The sequence below is a fragment of the Onychomys torridus genome, chromosome 1 (genome assembly GCF_903995425.1).
Source record: "Onychomys torridus chromosome 1, mOncTor1.1, whole genome shotgun sequence".
Classification (NCBI taxonomy): domain Eukaryota; kingdom Metazoa; phylum Chordata; class Mammalia; order Rodentia; family Cricetidae; genus Onychomys; species Onychomys torridus.
The window spans coordinates 29,961,303-29,981,954 of record NC_050443.1 but is presented as its reverse complement, the minus strand read 5'-3'; the positions used below and the strand labels follow the sequence as shown (position 1 = coordinate 29,981,954).

At 49.6% G+C, this 20,652-nt stretch overlaps 1 protein-coding gene across 3 annotated transcripts in view; it reads right to left on the bottom strand.

Annotated features, from left to right (window-relative positions):
• Sipa1l3 (signal induced proliferation associated 1 like 3) overlaps window positions 1-16,374 on the bottom strand; it is a 207,223-nt gene extending 190,849 nt beyond the window's left edge. For all 3 annotated transcript variants that reach the window (XM_036187739.1, XM_036187759.1, XM_036187749.1), the window contains exon 1: window positions 15,830-16,374. The gene's annotated coding sequence lies outside the window, so the exon portion shown is untranslated. The remainder of the gene's footprint in view (window positions 1-15,829) is intronic.
• Between the last annotated feature and the right edge of the window lie 4,278 nt (window positions 16,375-20,652).

The window sequence follows — 20,652 nt, the reverse complement described above, 5'->3', positions numbered from 1 at the left end:
GTGCCTCAGTGGTAGAGGACATGCTAGGATGAAAATAATTTTTTTTAGTTTTTACTTAATGTGTATCAGTGTTTTATCTGCATATATGTATGTGTACCATATGTGTGCTTGGTGCCCACAGAGGTTAAAAGGGCATCAGATCCCCTGGAGTTAAGGATGGTTGTGAGCCACAATGGCTGCTGGGAACCAAACCCAGGTCCTCTGCAAGAGCAGCCAGTGCTTTTAACCACTGAGCCATCTCCCCAGCCCCATTTTTTTTTTTTTTTTTTAAGAAAAGCAAATTGGAAGAATACTGCAGGATTCAGAAATATTTCCATATAGTACTGCTGTGTGTGAAAGCACAATGCTGGAAAATAAGGACTGTATTATCCGTAAGAGAACAATACTGTTTCCTACAGCACTATATGACCATGGGGAACATATCTATAGTTTGGGGAAGTGCTTACAGTACTAACTCTCAGCAGCAGTGAGGATGTGGGAAGAACTGACGGACATGGGAGGATACTGACTGGCAGGTCAGGTAAGGAGGAAGGGGAAGAAGAGCCTACAAACAAAAAGAGCCAGACTGAAAATACGCAAGAGTCAGCTCATACCTGTCTGCCCTCCCCACTTCACTTCACAAGTCTATGGCACATCAGATGTCACCTGACCTCTCTTTAACGTCTCACTTACATAGATGCTATCAATTAGCACCATCTCCCAGAAAAGGCAACAAAGGCCCAGAGTCCCAGCAGTGCTGGGACTCAAGCATTACAAGAAATGGCTTTTCCTCAACTTATCCCCAGATGATGCTCCTCGGAGCTCAAGGGACAGTGAGTTGTTGCCACAGCAGCCCTCCACACTGCCACAGGCTCTGGAGGGTAAGGGCACATGACTGTCATAGGGTAACACTGGGCCCAGGAAGTGCCTCAGAGCCTCAGGCTGCTGGGAGGAACCAAAGAGGGCCACTGACCTGGCTCCCTGGAGAGCCCTGGGGAAGCCTGCCTGGGATATTTTTATAGCATCGATTGCTGCTACCCAGAGACAGAAACAGAGAATGTGTCAGTTATGACACAGTCAGACTCCCCAAACTCACCGTTTAATTAAACCCTGCTCAGCACAAAGCAAGAGTTAAAAAGTGCCTATTAAAACAGAGAGGTGATAAACTGTGGCTGGCCGGCTCACTCTTGCTTCCCCTGCCTTCCTACCACAGAAACCTGGAGGAATGTTGCCTTTCCACATACACAGCAGATACGTACGTACATGGGGTCTTCCACAAATCCTCTTACTGAAATCACCCCAGTGTTCTCTAACTCACTAGTGCCACACCTCCCCTGTCAGGCCATGTGCCCAAAATGCCCAGATGAGCCACCTGGGGGCTGGAGGTCTGGAAGCCAGCAGCTTGAGGCTACAGACAGGCCCTAAGAAGGGCTGCATGACCACAGGGGCCTAGGCCACTCCAAACACTGCCATGGCTTCTTGGAAATGCTGGTACTCTAGCAAACCCCAAGTGAGTGCAGCTAGCCACCCTCCTACCCTCTGACAACGGGGCACCTACTAGCACAAATTCATTCATAGCAGAGTGAATGTAAGCTGCACCTATCACACGCCAGGCACTGTTCTACGAGGAACAAGGGCCCGGGCTCCCATGGAGTCAACAGTTAGGAAGCAGGTGGGAGAAAAATCCAGTGGAGTAGGAGGCTCCAGGGTGGCTGAGGGTGCCGTTCAATAAAGAGGAAGGCACCCAGGGAAGGGAACATCTGAGCAGACTCTGGAGGAGGGAGGTGGCTGTGGAGGTAGGTCCTGAGAATGGCTGAGTGACCACGAGGAGGTGGGTGGACATGCCACCCCACACAGCCACAAGCTTCAGGCGAGGACACAGCCGGGAGAGCCTAGAACAGGGAAGAGCAAGCCTGCCCTCCCCCGAGCTGGAGTATACCAGGTGACACAGGCCCAGGGGTCGGAGGAGCTGGGACACTTTGCAGTGACAGCTCAGTGGGTGCTGTTACCACTTCCTATTTCCTGGAAGGCGGAAACTGAAGGAACAGAACTCACTACATGCTTTGTAGGAGACTCCAAAGCATGCATGTGTCAGGCTGGGGTGCCCACAACCCCCGTAACAAAAGCTGCACACTGCAGGGACTCAGCTACAGTCACCTACTCTTTCCCTGGGAGTCGTGGCCTCCATTTTCTTCTCACTTCCTCAACACTCGGCCTACTCTTTCTTCAGTGCTAGGAACAGAAAGGTAAACATTTCATGGGGGGGGGGGGGACAAAACAGCCAGCGTCTAGTTCCCACAAAGAAGAAACACATTACTAGCTTTCTCTAGAAGGTACTGCCCAAGTTAGGAGACACTGCTCACCTACCAGGCGTCCCGGACACAGCCCTGATCACAATGCCGGCAGGTGGCTACCAGGTTGGCCCCAGGTGTGGCTCCTGTCCCTGGTTTTCCCTAGGCAAGGGCCACCTGCCCCAGCTCCCTAGGCCGACCTGGGGTGGTGCCTCCTCTGGCGCTGTAGGTGTCTGGAATGCGGAAATGGGAACCAGCCATGCCAGCTTCTAACAGCGACAAACTTATTCAGCGGCCTCGAGGCCAGGCCAGCTACCGGAGTACCCCCAGAGATGGCTGTTCTCTGCACACAGGCACATTCCCAAAGAGGCTGTTTTGCCAATATTCCCTTTAGGGAAGGGAAATAAAAGGATCCTTTACTCATCAGACACGTGGTCCTGGGTCTGAATGAGTTTGGGAGAAAGCTCAAAGGTAACAAAGCTTGCCTGTTACCTCCCATTCAGGAACAGGCCACCTGTTCAGTGCCGAGCCAGGGCTGGATCGGTGCCATAGCATCCCCTGCCCTGTGCCCAGCAGCTTCATTCACAGCCTTCCCATTCACAGGTGGGCCCCTCACCTCTGCAGACTGTGCTAGCTGCGGAGTCTGGAAGCTTAATGATTAAACCTTGTGGAGAGACTCTCCCAGGCGCTGTGGAAGCACAACTCTGGGAAAGTGCTGCTCTAAACACTGCAAACTCTCCAGAGCCTCACAGGCAGCCTCGACGTCAGGACTACCATCAGGCCTGTTTTACAGACAGTGTTGAACAGAACTCACAGGATGGAGGACACACAGCAAGGGCTGATTACCCAGCAGTTCAGAGGTTCCAGCTTTTGACGACTGTGCTAATCTGCCCTTGTGAAGAGTCATGGCCACCTTGGGATAAGGGCAGCAGTCAGTGAGAGCATAGCTCTGGCCCATCAAAATGCTCAATAACAAACGGGGCACAATAGTTTATGACTATAATCTCAGCATTGGAAGAGGAGGTAGGAGTTCAAGGTCACTTGCAGCTACATATTGAGTTCAAGACCAGCCTGAGCTACATGAAACTGTCTCAGAAAACAAAACAACCAAAACAGTTCAATAATTCAGCTGTGTTATCACAAGCTGCTCACACCTGAGCCTTCAAAATGGAAAACTGGCTCACACTGGAGCTTAACCTCTCGCCACCTGGTGAACATATATAGCCTATTGCCAGGTGTGATGGCACCTGGCTGTAATCCCAGTATTTAGGGGGCTGAGGCAAGAGGAATTGCTGCAAGTTCAAGCCCAGACTGGCCTACAGCGTTAGACCCTGTCTCAGAAAACCAAAATTAAAACTCTTACCACTTTCTTCATCAAACAAACACGTTAGAATGTGCATTCTAAACCAGACACTGTGGTAAACAAGAACCAAGCTGCTCTTACCTGCAGGGGGCTTTCAGTCACCTGAAAATAAACTGGCAAAAAAAAAAAAAAAAAAAGTTTGGGTCCATGTTTTAAGAATTGAAATGTCTGTGTACTCAACCAATAAAGCCTCAGTTGTGAAAGAGAAAAACAAAAAACAAAAAACTGCAACAATCAGATTCACGAGCACTGGGCACTGAGTGACTGTGAGGCATGCTGAGCAGTTCACGATTTCACAAACCTCAATCCCCCAACTAAGGAGGATGGAGGATTGTTCCCAGCTCCACCTTGCAGACATGGAAACGGAGGGACGCTGTGGGGCCATGTGGCTTGCCCAAGATCAATAGGGGGCCAAGTAGGACCCAGGGATTGCTCACAGGCTCTGCCACATTCCTCAGCACTGCTGCAGCCTCTCAGGGCAACCACTGTCCACTGTCCACAGGAGGGTAGTCATAGGAAAATTCCATCTATAAAAGGAATATCGCTTTCAGAGATGGCTGGGGATGGGGACACATCAGAGCTCACAATCTTGGTCTGCCCACTGGCAATCTGCACTTGCCCTGCATCATCTCTTGCTCACTGACCAGCCCTCCAGAGTCCTCAGAGATGTTGGGTAGCCAACACAACAATTAAGGACTCCTAGGGTACGGGACTATGTAGAGGTTTTCAAGGGTGGACACGATTAAAGAGCCCGCAGCTAAGTCACTGAGGTAATTGCAACAAGAACAGGAAAATGCATGATGTTAGGGTCCAATCTTCCCGTTTCTACACTCTTGTCCGTTCCTGAGCAGTCCTCTGACTGTATTCCCACAACCACGCCCCCAGCCAAAGGAGCGAATCCTGATTGGCCCTGGCCTCTGATTTGTCCAGACAGGGTTCTGTGTCAGGTTATTTGTCACAATGCTACCCCAAGAGACCTAAGAGGAATCAGGAGGCGGGACATGAGTGAAAGGTTCTTCACTCTTAAAGAGACATAAGTAAGATGTGTCCTTAATTGCTGCTGGATCGGGCCCTTATAGGGTGTGCCAACTGGAGTACAGACAGGGAGCCTGAGGTCATGAGAGGAACCCAGCCAGAGGCAGAGTGACACAAAGGAGTGGGACTGGGTCCTCACACTCTGAAGAGCTACTGTCAGCCCTCCTACCGAGGCCTATGACTTCCTTGTTATGTAAATCCTATTTCCAGCCAGTTTCACTGGGCTTCCTGTGACAGCAGACCAGTGAGTCTCAGAGCGTGGTTCCTGGACACAGAGCCCTGAGCTCCTGGGGAACTGTTAAAGTACAAATGTCCACGCTAGCCCTGGAGCACAGGGCTCTGGATAAGCCCTGCAGGGGCACACAAGGCCGGAAAGTTAGTGACCAACATCTTCTAACACGTTATTTACATTCTATAAACGGAATAACGGTTTCGCTGAAGGGGTTGATGGGAGGCTTGGCTGGAATAAATCACTACATGTGAAGTGCCTAGCACCAAGTCCGGTATACACCAGACACTCAAATCTGCTATTTGCTGCTGCTGCCATTACCATCGTTACTGTCACAGTAACTGACACAGGCATGCCAACCAAGGTAACTTCCTGCCCAGCTCTCCCAAAGCTGGGCCTACCTCTTTTATCCTACCCCCAAGAACCAGTCCTGTGTTTTGGGGCTCCACAAAGACGATTACCTTTCTGGTTGGTATAGGGTGTGGCAAACAAGAGGGGCCCAAGGCTTTCCTTCTGCTTCTGCCCCATGGATGCCAGGCCTCTTCCCACAGTCTCGGCCCCTGCAGCCCCAGCACAAACATACCATGGGCACTCTAAGCTCAGGCACCAAGATGCAGAAGGCTGGACACTTGCCTGCCAGGTCCGCTAGGAAAGGATTCTTGTCAGGCTGCACCCAGGGCCTAGGTTTGGAGCCACAGCTGGCCAGGGCTTCTTACTGCAGTGTGTTACAGCACTGTGGGGCCCCTCAGTGACAGAGAAGAAGGAGACAGTTGCAGGAGACCTGTCACCAACCCTTAGAGTGAGAAGGAGAGACCAAAGGCCCCTTGCTTCAGAAAGGAAGCTATTAAACCAAACTTTGTAAAACTCAATGTTAAACCATTCTTGATCTGCAAATAGGCTTTTTTCCCTTCCCTTCCCTTCCCTTCCCTTCCCTTCCCTTCCCTTCCCTTCCCTTCCCTTCCCTTCCCTTCCCTTCCCTACCCTTCCCTTCCTCCCTCCCTTCCTTCCTTCTTTCCTTCCCTCCCTCCCTCCCTCCCTTCCTCCCTCCCTCCCTTTCTTTCATGGGCCAATGGTGTCTCTAAGAAAGGGACCTGGATGTCTGAGTTTTTTCTTTTGGTCTCTGCAATTGTGGCTACTACTTAAATTTTAATACAAGTTAACAATCAAGCCTGCCATGTGCTCGGTGTTGCTTTTGTTACTTTAGAGAAGAGGGATGAACAGGCTCTGGACTCCAGAAGAGGCAAACGGCACAGCTGCCATTCCACCTTTGTCTCCCTCACCTCCTACATCGTCTGCCCCACTCATGCCCTAGGAGTTCCCCAATCTTACGTCCCCTCAGGACCTTTGCACCTCCCCAGTACATACCCCCTCACCTCCTCTAGGGCTGGCCTCTGATGATTCTGCTTCAACACCGTCTGTCTGCCCTAATACGTCATGGTCCTTCCTGCCTTGGTTTCCTCACTGTAGTATACACCACTAACACAGTACACAGCTTATTCATTTACCTTGGTTTCTTTTTTCACAATCTGTTTCCATGCATGTGGGAGTCAAGAAGCCCAGGTTCTGGGGATCAAAAGCAGGCTTGGCCCCAAACGCCTTTATCCTCTGGGCCATCTCACTGGCATTTCTGTACTAGTGCCTTTGTGTTTCTTTGCGAGAGGTTTCATGTAGTCCATCCAGGCTGGCCTCAAACTCATTACATAGCTGAAGCTGGCCTTGAACTCCTGGGCACCCTGCCTCTATTTCCCAGTTACATGGGTGCACTAGCCTAGCTTCACTTACCTTGTCTTCCTAAGCTCCCACTTAGAGCCCCAGAAGGGGAGAAACGTGAGGAGTGCAGCCTGCATCACTAGATATCCTTCATATCTAGCACAGTTCTCATGAGAACACGATCACCAAGTAAGCTTACATGTCAAAGCTAGGCTAGGGGGTAGTGGCGCACATCTTTGATCCCAGGGGCACATGGATATCTGAGTTTGAGGCAAGATGCCCAGGGCAAGTTCCAGGACAGCCAGGGTTACACAGAGAAACCCTGTCTCTGGGGACTGGGGAGGGAGACAAGACACACACACACACACACACACACACACACACACACACACACAACAAAACAACAACAACAACAACAAAAACAAAAAACCCAAACCACAAAGATGGGAGCCCAGGCTGCCTTTAATCTCAGCACTCAGGAGGCAGAGGCAGGCAGATCTCTATGAGCCTGGTATACATATCGAACGCCACAACAGCCAGGGCTATGTAGAGAAACCCTTTCTCAAAAACCCAAAACAAAACAAACAAACAAACGAAACCAAATCTGGGGGCTGGGGAGATGATTCATTGAAGGAAGGCACTTGCCACCTGAGTTCGATTCCTAGGTCACCCGTGGTAAAAGGGAAGAACTGGCTCCCTATAGAACTGCCCTCCACATGCGCACCACGGCACACGCACCTCCCCCATACAAATGTAAAGCTTTAGAAAAAACTCAAAGCTGAACATTATGGCACCTGTTTGTAGACACAGCACTTGGAAATAGAGGCAGGAGGATTAGAAGGCATTTGAGGTCAGCCTTGACTATATAGTGAGTTCAAGGTCAGCCTAGGCTACAGGAAACCCAGTACTTGACCAGAAGCAGGGCTTCGAAGATGGTTCAGCAGATAAAGTACTTGCTGTGCGTACACGGGGACTTCAGTTCCAGCCCCAGAACCACTTCAAAAAATGAACTTCTGTAATCCTAGGAGAGCAGACATACTGATCCCTGGAGCTGATGGCCATCCAACCTCGCCTACTTGTAAATTCCTGACCAGTGAGCCCCTGCAGGAGTTGGGGAGTGGGCTGTACCTGAGGAATGAGAGCCACATGTCTCCACATGCAATACACACACACACCTGCACACAGAAACATACACACAAGAATATTAAATAGCAAATGCCAGCCCTCAGATCCAACATGCGTAGGTCCACACTGAGAAACACACAAATCTACACACATGCCCCAAGCTGGCCACCCCTGGAGACGGAGCTCCCAACAAGTGCCTTTGGAAGAAACCCAAGGATGAAAATAAGAGGGAGCTGGGGACAGTCAGTGCCTAAGGGGCTGCAGGGCTTTCCTTGCTTCCCTCCCCACAAACCGGAGCCGGGTCTGGACCGAGGTTAGAGAAAAGAGAGTCCTCAGCTAGAACAGAGGTGCCAGCTCTCAGGCAGGCTCACACCAAGTCTCCTGTCAACATCTACCACCTCCCTAAGACCTGCAGGAAACAAAGGGGCCAGCAGAAACCCCTCTGCCGGTTCGTGCTTCTGTGCCTGATGCTTCTGTGAAGGGATTTCATCACAGGCTGGGTGGGACGTTACAAAACCAAAGAGCAAATGCTGCAGGAGATTCCACATGGTGTGCCTGGGGAACACAAGTTAGCTGCGAAGGAATCCTCACCGTTTGCCTGATATCAGGTCCCCAACCAATGTCATAAGCTGTTCCTCTCCTTTGGTCAAAAAACAGAACTAAAGGATACATTTGCATGGCCGCTCACTGTGTTACTGCCTGTAAACCAAAGGCTGGCTCCTGGTCCCTGAGGAGCCTCCAAGCCCTGCAGAGCCAAGGCTGGGTATCCAGGAACTGTCCTGGCTGTCCAGAGAGGAGGATCAAGGGAGGTTCTGAGGCCTCCTGTTGAAACAGGTCTTGGGGGAAAATGTGGGCGGAGCCTCAGTCAGGTGCTGGAAGGAAATGGATCAGGAAAGAAGGGCCTCAGGAGGACCCTGCCACCATAGGCTCAACAGAATGGGAAGCATGTGGCTATGGGACCTGGCCAGGATGCCCGATGCTGCCTGCTTTACCCAAGCCCCAGAGCCCTCAGCCAAGAACCGACTTTTGCATAATGAAGAACAAGGAGTGGGGAGCAAATAATTTTATTATGTAAGTGGACTGAGCAGAGGCAGGGAATTCCCCACACACACTTGAGCCTGAAATGCTGAGTGAAATCTCTTGTGCTTGATTCTAACTTTTCTTGACGAGACACTTCAAACACATAAAGGTACAGGGAGGCTATAATAAGCCCTCGCCACCCAGCTGCAACCGTTCCTAACTCATGGCCAATCTCGCTTCATCTCTTACTCACCCCCACGTGCCTGTCCGCCTCCACTTTCCGCCCCCATCCAAGCACTGTGAGGTACATGCTGGGCATCCCAAGAGTCCATTCACAGGAATTTCAGAAGGCACATCCCGAGATAAGGACTCAGCCATGAGATCACATCTGAAAAACTGACAACTTCTCCTGAGTATTAGCAAATATTCAGATTGCTCTTGATATTTTAAAGGAAATGGAAGGACAGGTCCTAGGATTAGAGCCATCCAAGGCCCAGAGCGGCAGGCAACCTCATGCCCAAAAGAATGTGGGAGCTGCTGCAAAAGCTCCCCAGGAGACATGTGGGGAGAAGAGGCTGGGAATGTAAACCCCATCTACCCATCTGTCAGTCCATGGACAGACCACAGGTGACACAGGCTCTGAAGAGTCACTAACTTGGTGATTCAAGGGTCGCTGGACCTCAGTTTCCCCATGTAAGAAATGGGAAGCAGCAACAGAACTATCCCATGGAGTAGATCAAAGAATCAAAGGAGATCTTACCCTCCAAGTCCTCAGAACAGTGCCTCCTCAAATGGTCAGTTTGGTCAACAGAGTCCGACTGTGCACGTTTTACACCCCAGACATGGTCAGCAGTAGGTGAGTGCAAATCATCGCCCTGGCAACAAAACAAACTTGACATCCACCTGCTCTGCTTGGCTAAGAGGTGCAGATCCATCCTGCCCATTCTTAGGTCTCAGGCAGTCCATATATCTAAAAATGAGCTCAGGCTGGGCTATAGAAGGACTTCTGGATGTTAGACAAAAGCCAGCATTCCTCAGAAACTTGTGAAACCAGTTCCCATCCGCCAATAGAACGCAATTCCCTTACCTCTGGCAGAAGGGTTATATGGCTACCTGTGGCACCTATCAGCATATCAAAGCCCATGCTTTGTCCAGTAGGCTCCCTCAGTATCACCTCCATTTCAAATCCATGCTGGTACCCTGGCCCTTCCCTTCCCCAGCTACTAGTTCTTTTAATCCCTATGATTTATCCACCCCCCTCCCCCATCTTGCTCCCCACCCCCAGTCTATCTCTTGCTATCTTGTGAGCCCCACTGTTCTCTCCGATCTCCCTCTTTCCTAGCCCTGGCCATGTTCAGTCTGCTTTCTTTGTTCTAGAGCATCTTTGACAGTAGACACGATGCCATAGCATCCCATGCTGATCCACTGCTGTGTAAATGAGGTACTAAATATAGTAGGCAGTGCTCTGTCTGTCAAACAACCCAGAAAAGAAATGCTGTGTCCACTTCCTCCACTGACCTTTCCCTCATAAAGAAGGCCTGCAATGAAGAGTATCAGTCTACAGTGATCTCTCCTCTCTCTCTCTCTCTCTCTCTCTCTCTCTCTCTCTCTCTCTCTCTCTCTCTCTCTCGGCAGCCCCAGCTGTCCTGCAACTCAGGCTGTAATCCAGGCGGGCCTCGAAACTCACAGAGATCCGCCTGGCTCTGCCTCCTGAGTGCTGGGATCAAAGGCGTGCATCCCACCGCGTGGCTCCAGTGATCTCATTTGTAAAATGAGTTCAATAAAGTTAATGACGTCACTGGGCTCCTGGAGGGATCAGCTGAGGATGTGTGTGAAGTGCTTAGCCAAGCACTTGGCAGCCAGTCCATGCTGTGTAAATGTTAGCAACTATCATTATTGCTTTACCAACTTAAAAGTGGTGTAAGCTTGGAGAACAGAAAGCCACCCTTCTCCAGTGACACCTATACTGCTTCTGTGGCAAACTCATTTCCACCTTAGGACTCTGCACTTGCTGCCTCCTCTGCCTGGAACGGCCCCAACACCCCCACTGCCTGGCCCAGCTGGCGCATCATGCTCATTCAAACCTTAGCTCACGTGACTTTCCCACCTCGGCCTGGGAGGCTTCCCTGATCATCCGGGCTACAGTAATCACCCCTTCCCTACCCCCACCCCAGCTTTTACCCTGTTATTCCCCACATACTTAAAAAGCATCTGAAAGTAGTAGGAACGGGTTTGTTTTACTCTCTGGTTTACTGTGTGTCTCCTCAGGTAGTCTGCAAGCCTGTGAGAGCAAGGATCTTATCCGAGTTAGGAGTGCTGACTCAGGTCTGCAATCTCAGAACTTGGGAGGTGGAAGAGGAAGATTGAGAGTTCAAGGCCAGCCTGGGCTACACTGCAAGACTTGGTTCCACAACACAGACAGGACATGAGAGAGTAGGACAGATCTTGTCTGTCTGATTTAATGTCTAATCTTCCATGCCCAGAAGAGATCCTGGCACACGGAAGATGCCCAGTAAACTGGTCAACTTAATAAAGTAAGAACAGTGACTCCGGCTGGGCCCAGGGCTAAGAGCAGCCCAGCAGGCCAGTGTCTTGTAGACGTTTCATTCACTCTCCACCAAACAATGAGGTAGAGGTATCTATCGGACACAGTTCATCTATGAAGGAAAAGCTCAATGAACACCTTTATATTAGTAGCTATGTGGGATTTGAATCCAATGCTGTCACCTATGCCACTTTCCAGGTATTTCCCATCTCTTGCTCATATGAGGAAGGGCACTCCTGATTGGTGCTCCACCAGGAGTCCCCACCCCGGCACCAGCTGTGGTGTAGCCACTGCACTGGCTCCAATCTTCCTTTCCTGAGCACATCTTCATCATTCTAAGCAGCTAAGCCTCTCACCCTAGAGTCCAGCATCTCCGAGCTAGCTCCTGCTTTGTAACTTTTCCGAGTTTTTTCCTAGCATTTCCTATGAGCCCTACAACAAAGACCTTGGAGTAGCTTTGAATTTGAAAGACTGTAAAGCAACAACAATGGGCCCTGTCCTAAAAGTCTAACACAGTCTCCCTCCACAACTGCCCCATAAGGAAGGTACTGGTATCATCCTGAAGGTCGGATCCGGAAACTGATACCCAGGAGAACAAATGCCTTACCCAAGGGATTCCAGCTAATACAAACAGTATCAGAATTTGAATCCAGGCCATATGGCTCCAAACTTCGTGTTTTCAGACACTACACTATACTGCCTGGGTCTAAGGTAGTGTGATTGCCAAGGTAAAAGAACTCTTGGCCATAATGGCAATGCCCAACAATATACCAGCAGAATAGTTCAGGGTCTCTCCATCTTCAAGAATGTGGGCACAGTCGTTAAATAAGTCAGATCTTTATGTAACAACTTGACGGGATATGTCCAATTACCACTGAAAAACACCAAGTTACAAGTATATATGTAGCTTCAGCCAAGCAAGATGGCACACACTGCGATCCCAGTACTTGGAAGGCAGAGGCAGGAGGAATCGGAAATTCAAGGCCAGCCCATTACATAGCAAATGTAAGCCAGATAGGCTATATGAGACCCTGTCTCACACAAATGCAGTGTGGACTGGACATCAAATATATATAGCTTAAGCCCCACTCTCCCTTTTTAAAGGAAGGGGTAGGAGGAGGAAGAAGAAAACAATTGATATACACAAATATGGACAGATAGCACACACACACAAATGCAAGGAAATGTACAACCGAGTCACCACGGCCAAGGACATCTCCATTTTGTTCACTCTGGTAGCTCCAAAACCTGAGGCTAGATACTTATTACTCATAGTCTAAATGAGTGGCTATTTCCAGAGAAGTGGAACTGTGGAGTGGAAGGTGGTACTCCTGTTTCTCACTATACCTCCACATTGTATGGCATGCTACAGTAAGCTTATCTGTCTCGAGTCCTCTGGTATTTGAGACAAGGGTGTCTCATAGAGCACAGGCTAGCCTTGGTCCTCATGGCTGTCTCTACTTCTAAGTGCTAGGATTACAGGCGAGTGTCACCATGCTCAGTTTGCATAAATGCAACTACCCATGCTCCCAACACACACACTAAGGCCATGACTAGAGCAATCCTAAAGAAAAAAATTAATGTACAGATTGGTCTGATAGCTCCTCTCTCAATCAGCTGAAAACAAAAACTTGTGAAGATGACGTTGCTTTCTTTCATTAAAATGTAAGTACAGCCGGACGGCGGCAGCGGCGGTGGCGGCAGCGGCACAGGCCTGTAATCCCAGCACTTGGGAGGCAGAGCCAGGTGGATCTCTGTGAGTTCGAGGCCAGCCTGGTCTACAGAGCGAGATCCAGGAAAGGCGCCAAAGCTACACAGAGAAACCCTGTCTCGAAAAAACAAACAAACAACAACAACAACAAAAATATAAGTACATTTAACTTAGGTTTGCAAGTTATAAAGCCTAAGCTGGAAAAACACTGGCAAATATATTTTACAGCTGAAAAAGGCACTGATCTCTGCCCATTCTACATTCCACTTTTGATTTACCACCTAACAACTGCAACATCTGAAAAACGGGCTCACAGTTAACCCTTAACCCACTCTGCCCACAAGGTTTAAAAACCATTTGCTGTCGTCACTATAAGGGAGATAACCCCAGGGCTTTGTAAGTCACTGCCCCATCCTTCTGCAGATTAAGAACACAAAAAGCAAACAAGAAACCCTCAACTATAATGGCCATCATAAATTCAATGAGGAACAGTTTCCCATCCTCAAATGAAACCCCAAGGCCAGGTTTGTGCTACAGATTAAACCTCAGAGACCCAGGACGCTCCTTCCCAGCCTCTCCCCAGTGTGTGGTGTATGTGCGTTGCCTTCCCACACCAGATATTCTCAGGCACTGACGGAGTGCCGTTTTTCAGAAGGAAATTATCAACTCAGCTTGTCTTTGGCAGGTTAAAAACCAGAGAAGTGAGTTGCCTGAAGCCCAGGCCTTCCTGACATATCTGCAGCTACTGCACTTTGTCCAAATCCACACTGTCTTCTCTAGAGTGCACAACTGCGCATGCTACATATGTGTACTCGTCAATGTTCATTCTCCATGACTTAAAAGAAGCAACTGGACCTTGTCAGAAAAGCCTACCCTTCCTTGCCATGGTGATGCACACCTAGAACCCTGTAACTGGAGACAGAAGGATGGGGGGTTCAGCTGTCCTTAGCAATACAGTGAACTGAAGGGCAGCCTGGGCTACTTGTGACCCTGTCTCAGAACAAATAGAAAAGGCCACCTTCAGAGGGGATAGGGAAACCTCCAGCTTGGGCCCAGTGAAGTGATGTTTCTGTAACATGGCAGCTCCATCCTTCTCCTCAATCAACCGGATATGGGAGGCTGGGGAAGACAGCAACTTCTGGGTTACTGGCTTAAGCAACTGGGTCAGTGTTGGCCAGTTTGCCATGATCAAGGAGGAGAAAGAGTTCAGATTGGACATGTCCAAGAACATTCATCAGGGGACATCAAGGAAACACCAGTAAGTGCTTAATATGCACAAAGCCCTGGATTCCATCCTCAGTACCAAATAATAATAATAATAATAATAATAATAATAATAATAATAACAACAACAACAACACAGAACTGGCGTGAACATACTGACTTGGAGGAGGAAGTGTTCAAGGAGAGCTGATAGCAAGTCAGCACTGTCTCTTCTTGGGTCCTTAAACTGAAACATGGTCTACAATTTAGCCTTTGCTAAGTACACTTTCAGGACCGGGGACACTAACCTTGCACTCTGCCCTATAGGTACAAACAGAACCAGGAAAGGCTTACTGCAGAAAAAAGAGAGGTACATTCATCAAGTGCTTGGGCTCTGTGCTAACCACAAAACAGCTCCTGGAATCAGAACGATCCTGGCATAGAAGTCCTATGACTACCATTTCACAGATGGGACACTGAGGCTGGGAGCGAATGTGTGGGGGAGCTCAGGGCTGTCATGTCACAGCCCACAGTTAGGCAGTCTCTGGGCCAGATGGAGAACACTGAGAACAATCACAATGCACAAGAACTGCCACTCAGTGAGGGAGGGCTCAGCCTAGTTGTTCAGCAAATCCCCACAACCTTACCAGGGCAATACTGCTATTGTCCCATTTTTATAAATGAGGGACCTAAGTCTGCAGAAGGGAAAGCCAACTGGACCAGTGTAGAATCTGGCCTGCTGGGGGGACCAATGCTACAGTCAGAATCCTACTCAGAGAGGCTTCCTAAGTTACCCAGAAATGCTGAATAAATGATAGCATTTACAGACTGCTATGTGCCAGCAGCTGTGCCAAGCACTTTACACAGGGTGTTCTCATACATCTTCAAAACAGCTCTATGAGGCGGCTTCCATTGAACTCTCCATTTTATATTTAGGCATGGAAAGGGAAACTAAGGCACAGCGGGGTGAAGTTAGTTGCCCAAGGTCACACAGCTAGCTGTGGCAAAACCTAAATGTGAACGTAAATCTTTCTGCTTCACAAGCAAAAGCTCTTATCAAAATAATCGCGGTTAACAGCAGCTACCCTGCATTGAGTGTTAACTGTGGACTCGGGTCTTTACATGCACATGGTCAACGAACTGGCATCCAATGCAATCTACAGTATCTTCATCTCATTTCTCCAGGAGCTAACAATAACGCAAACCCGTAATAAGTATCTTCAGTGTGAAATGCCATATTCACCAGATCTCAACATCTCAAAAGAATTACCAGCAAAAGACATTCTCGTTCCCCGTTTTACCGAAGGCAAAAATGAGGTTCGGCGGGTTTTCCCAGACCGCAGCTCCGGAGTGGTAGAGCTGGGACGTGCACCCTCGGCTCCCGGACTCTAAGCTCTTCCCTACAGTGCCGGGTTGCACGTCTGGAAAGTTGAGCCATGCGGGCACGAGTCCCGCCGGGTACGGAGGGCGTGAGTCCCGGCGCTGCCGCCCCTTACAGCCGATGCCCACACCCGGCCATCCGCCTGGTCACCCGCCTGCGCTGACCCTCGGGGTCCGAGCAGCCGCCAATTCCCCACCACCCTTGCGCGAGGCTGCTCCTGCACCGGGATCCACGTACCTAGGCGTCCGGGCTGCACGCCCCGCGGGCTCCTCGACCGCGGCGTCCGGTACCGCGCGGCTCGCTAGAGACGCCGCCAGCTCCAGTGGCCCGAGTGACTTCCAGGCTGCCCACTTCCAAGCCGCTTCGCGCGAGGCCTCGTGGGAACTGTAGTTTCTCCCTGAGAAGCAGCGCGCTGAAGAGAGCCTGGAGCGCGGGGGCTGCCGGGAGTCGTAGGCGTACCGCTGCACCGCCTTCTGGGAATCGTAGTCTACAAGACGCTTCGGTGCAGCTCCCGTCTCCCGAGGACTTCCGCAGCCCCGAGGGGCGTGAGGCAGGGAGGCGTGTCTTGTGCGGGCTCCAGCCCGCGAGCCCGGCTCTTCACCCTGCTCGACCGGTTTTTCCGTTCTCCCAGCCTCGTCAGCCTTCCTCTTCTGCTGGGGGAACCTTTGCCGTCCCTCTCCTCCACAGGGCGGGAGTCTATTAGCCCGAGCCTGCGAGCCTGGGGAGGGGCGGGAAGACCGGAGCTGTGCGCTAGACCCCCTCGGCGCCTGGCGGAGCGGGACGGCGGCGGCGCGCCCTCGCGCACGCGCGCGCTCCGGCGGACTCGGGCCTGGAGGGCTGCGGGAGCCCCTCGGGGCGGGGGTCGAGGGAGGAGGGCTTTTTTCCACCCCCGTTTGGAACGCGTGCGCGTGCCAGTGCGCACACGCGCTCGCTCTGGTCGCCCGGGTCGGCCCCAGGTGCGGGCCCACAGGACTAACCGCTCTGGCTGTCGGTGGGGTCCTCCCTCACCGCTTTCCGCGTAGCTTCCCTGGTCCCCTCTAGGTCTGTTCGTCTGTCTACACGGGAACCCCCGGGTGCCGCCAAGCTCGCTGTCCCCTGTCGGGGAGTCCTGTCGCAGGTACCGGGCGCGGCTCCTGCCTGAAGGAGGCAGACACACCTACCCTCCCGCGCAGGCGGATTCCGCGGAGCCAGGACGTGAGGACGCGGCTCCGTGTGGGTCCCTCGCTCCCTCCGAGGAGGCTCCAGACCTGTCCCCGAGACAGGAGCCGCAGAATCACGACCCGTAGAGGCTTCCTGGCAGGCTTTTTCTCTTCCATTCATTCGGTACTGACACAGACTGAGAGTAACTAGTATTGGTTGTGTGCCTACAGCCTGGGAAAATGTCTAGATTTAATCCACTCTCCGCAATCAGCCAAGATTCGACCTTAAAAAAAAACAAACAAAACACAGCAGAACGGTATTGCTGCTCTCACTCCGTAAGGGTTTCTGAGGCAATCGACTACAATTGCACACAGCCTTCTAAACTCCATGCATGTGCTTTCTGCCTCAACCTGTTTCCTTGGAAGGGGTTCATTATGACCTGACGGGAAGTACATATTTCTTCTTACAGGAACAGAGCAAAGGGGTCATTCAGTTGCCCATTCATCCAGCAAAAAACGTCTTACACGTTTAGTCCAAGTCATTGTGATCTCAAGCAGAAATACTAGAAATAGCTACATACACTATTTTACTTTAATTTTTGAGACTGGGTGGCCTGGAACTTACGATGTAGACTAAGCTGGCCTGGAACTCACAAAGATTGCCTGCCTTTGCCTCCAGGTGTTGGGATTGCACTAAAGGCATGCACTATTATACCTGGCCAATTTTAGTTTTTACATAAAACCAGGATTGTAACAGGGAGTTCTGGGCCATCCTGGACTACAGAGTTAGAATTCGAAGGAGGGGCATACTTTTATATAAAAACTCCCTGAGACTCTAGGCAGTTAATGGTTCCTGGGGTAGAAACATTTTCTTCAGTGGTATGACCAATGGTAAGTTGCTCATGCCGGTGTAAATAAACCCTCAACCTTGTTCTTGTAAGTAACTAACTAAACCTGCTGGTTCACATAAATAGATAAATAAAATAAATTTTACATACAAAAATTAAGATGATTTTTAATAATCAGCCTTGATACACTCAAATGTTATTTGATTGTGAATATGTTTACTGTTTCAGTTTTACAATTTAAGTTAATTAAAAATATGTGACACTAAGAAAGCCATTTGTGGCATGACTTTTCTTGTTCTACCAAATGGTTGGAAACTGCCCAGTGTCTGTTAACAAGTCAAATACAGTGGCAGGGGATCTGATTTCAGCACTAGGGGAGTGGAGGCACAGGGATCAGGAGTTTCTTGGGTACATTGCAAGGTTGAGGCTAGCTTAGGCTACATGAGACACACACACACACACACACACACACACGCACACACACACACACACAGGACCATGTCTGTTCATGGGAATCTGAGTAAATGATGGGTCATATACCCTGCATCTGGCAACTGTTGCAAAATGAAGTGTAGCTCTATATTAATGTGAACTAAACTCTAGATAGAGTGAGAATGTATGTATTCTGTACCCAGCATGAATGTAGAGAAATGTGTGTTATACTTGTGTATGTACAGAACACCTTTAGAGAGATGCAGGTAGGACATCACCAGATCTTTGTGAACTAGAAACAGAACAGGTGACCAAGTGTGAAATAGTGACTTTCTTTTGTTTATATGGCCCTTAGAATCCCAATATTTTTCCACGTTCATCTTAAAAAGTTAATTAAGGGAGAATAATGAATAAGTCATAGTACCATCCTAAGGATTAAATAGGGGCTGGGAAGATGGCTCAGAGGTGAAGAGTACGTACATTCTTTCAGAGAATCTGTGTCCTACCTCCCTGTTGAGCAGTTCACAACTGTCTATGGCTCAGGTTCCAGGGGTCCGCCAGCACCAGCACCCTTTTCTTGCCTCTTCCCAGAGCACCTGCATTCCTGTGCACATCATTTGTTGTTGTTGTTTTTGTTGTTGGTTTTGTTTTGTTTTGTTTTTTTGTTTTTCGAGACAAGGTTTCTCTGTAGCTTTGGAGCCTGTCCTGGACTAACTCTGTAGACCAGGCTGGCCTCAAACTCCCAGAGATCCACCTGCCTCTGCCTCCCGAGTGCTGGGATTACAGGCATGCGCCACCACTGCCACCACCACCACCACCCAGGTTTTTATTTTGTTTTTGTTTTTGTTTTGTTTTGTTTTGTTTTAAGCTGAGGATCGAACCCAGGGCCTTGCGCTTGCTAGGCAAGCACTCTACCACTGAGCTAGATCCCCAACCCCTCATAATTTTTAAAAAATACAATTAAAACAGTTTTAGTAAAATGCCTCTGTTTTAGTTACTACTGTTAGCTCCCATTATTCATTGTATACCCTTTTTAGTACTTTGTGGCCTTGTTGAGTGCTGGGCAGTATTCCTAGGGGTCTAAGCTAACACTTCTTGTGTTACTGGGGGTTTGTCTGCCATAACGAAAGTTCAGTGCATTCCAGCCCTTTAACTCTGCCTGCAGTCCAAGAGTAACAAACATCATCAGTAATGCCATTCAAAGAACAAGTAAGCTAAGGGGACCTCTCTAGTCTTGCAGTCAACTATTTAGGCCCTCCCAGTCTCAGCTGGACTTCCTACACTCTTGTCCCCAAATGTGAAACCTACCTGGTAGGCAAGGCCTTTTCATTCATTCAGAGTCCCCTCTCGGTCACTTCTTGTTATATATACACACATAGTATTTTGTAGTCTTCCTTCCTGAAATTGAATCACAAAAGTCAGGCATGATAGCCAGCTCCTCAAAAGGTTGAGGCAGGAGGACCATTTGAATCCAAAGTTAAAGACTAGCCTGAGCATACATGCTCAAATGCATATAAGTGTGCACACACGCCAAGGACACCGAATATTACTGGTGTGATTTAAGTTTGAGACAAAGACTGCAGAAAAGTTTTAATAACTCCAATTGCCCCATTGTAACCAGTTTTGTGACTGTTTGCTGACGTCTCCTTTCCCTGATAAACTGTAAAGTCAATGCAGCAAGAAGTCCCTGTCTCCTACGCTCTGGGGACATGAAGCCTGAGTGCCCGAGGCTTGCTGTGTGGTGGAGTATAGTGCCCCCTGCTGTCAGCTCTCTCATGCCACTCAAGAAAAAGGAAAAAAGCAGACTTGAATTTTTTCCCACAGACAGGAAGAAATAGCATATCTTAGTCCCAAATATTATGTCTCATAAATACTCTGACTACAGACTGAGTGCCACCAGCAAATCATTTCTGAGTTACCAAGTTGTTTGTCAATATCATTGGAACCAATTCCTCCAGAACCCATTCCAGACTTGTTTTTAGGGATTAGCCCTGAGATTAGGGATGACATTGGGAAGGGCTTAGGGGAGAGGTTACCTCTGGGTCACCTGATGAATAAGTTCAAAGTAGGAGTGACAGAAAAGACAAACTTTGGTAGAGACTCACTTGCCCCACCCCCCACCCCAGACCCAGCAGTGATTCCCGAAAAGGTCCCGACTGCCTTTTCATAGGCTGGTGAAAAGAAGTGGGACCCAATGGGTATATACAGAACAATGGGAGCTAATGGTAATGACTGCAAATTTGCCACACATGACATCTCAGTGGTTCTGAGCACTTAAGGAGGACCTAGTGGGGTACATTGGAGGTGTGAGGCTGGCCCACAGGCTGTCTACTGGTGTGCAGAATCGGAAGCAGATCACACTGGTTCCTCCAAGGTGACCAGAGGGGAACAAAATGGAAGACAGTGTGGAAACATGTTATGATCTAGAGAGGGCAGAGAACCAAGATGCCAAGGCTGAGGCCGAGGCCCACTACTTGTCCCCATTAACTACTCTTGAGTGGATTTGGGGGCAAAAACTTCCTTATTATGGGCTGGCAGAACCTCCTTATGTGATATAGATAAATTCAGAACTGTGGATTGGCTGTTAGTCTTGATTGGGGTGGGTTGGGGTGGGGGGTGTCAGTCCTGGCTGGCCTGGAAC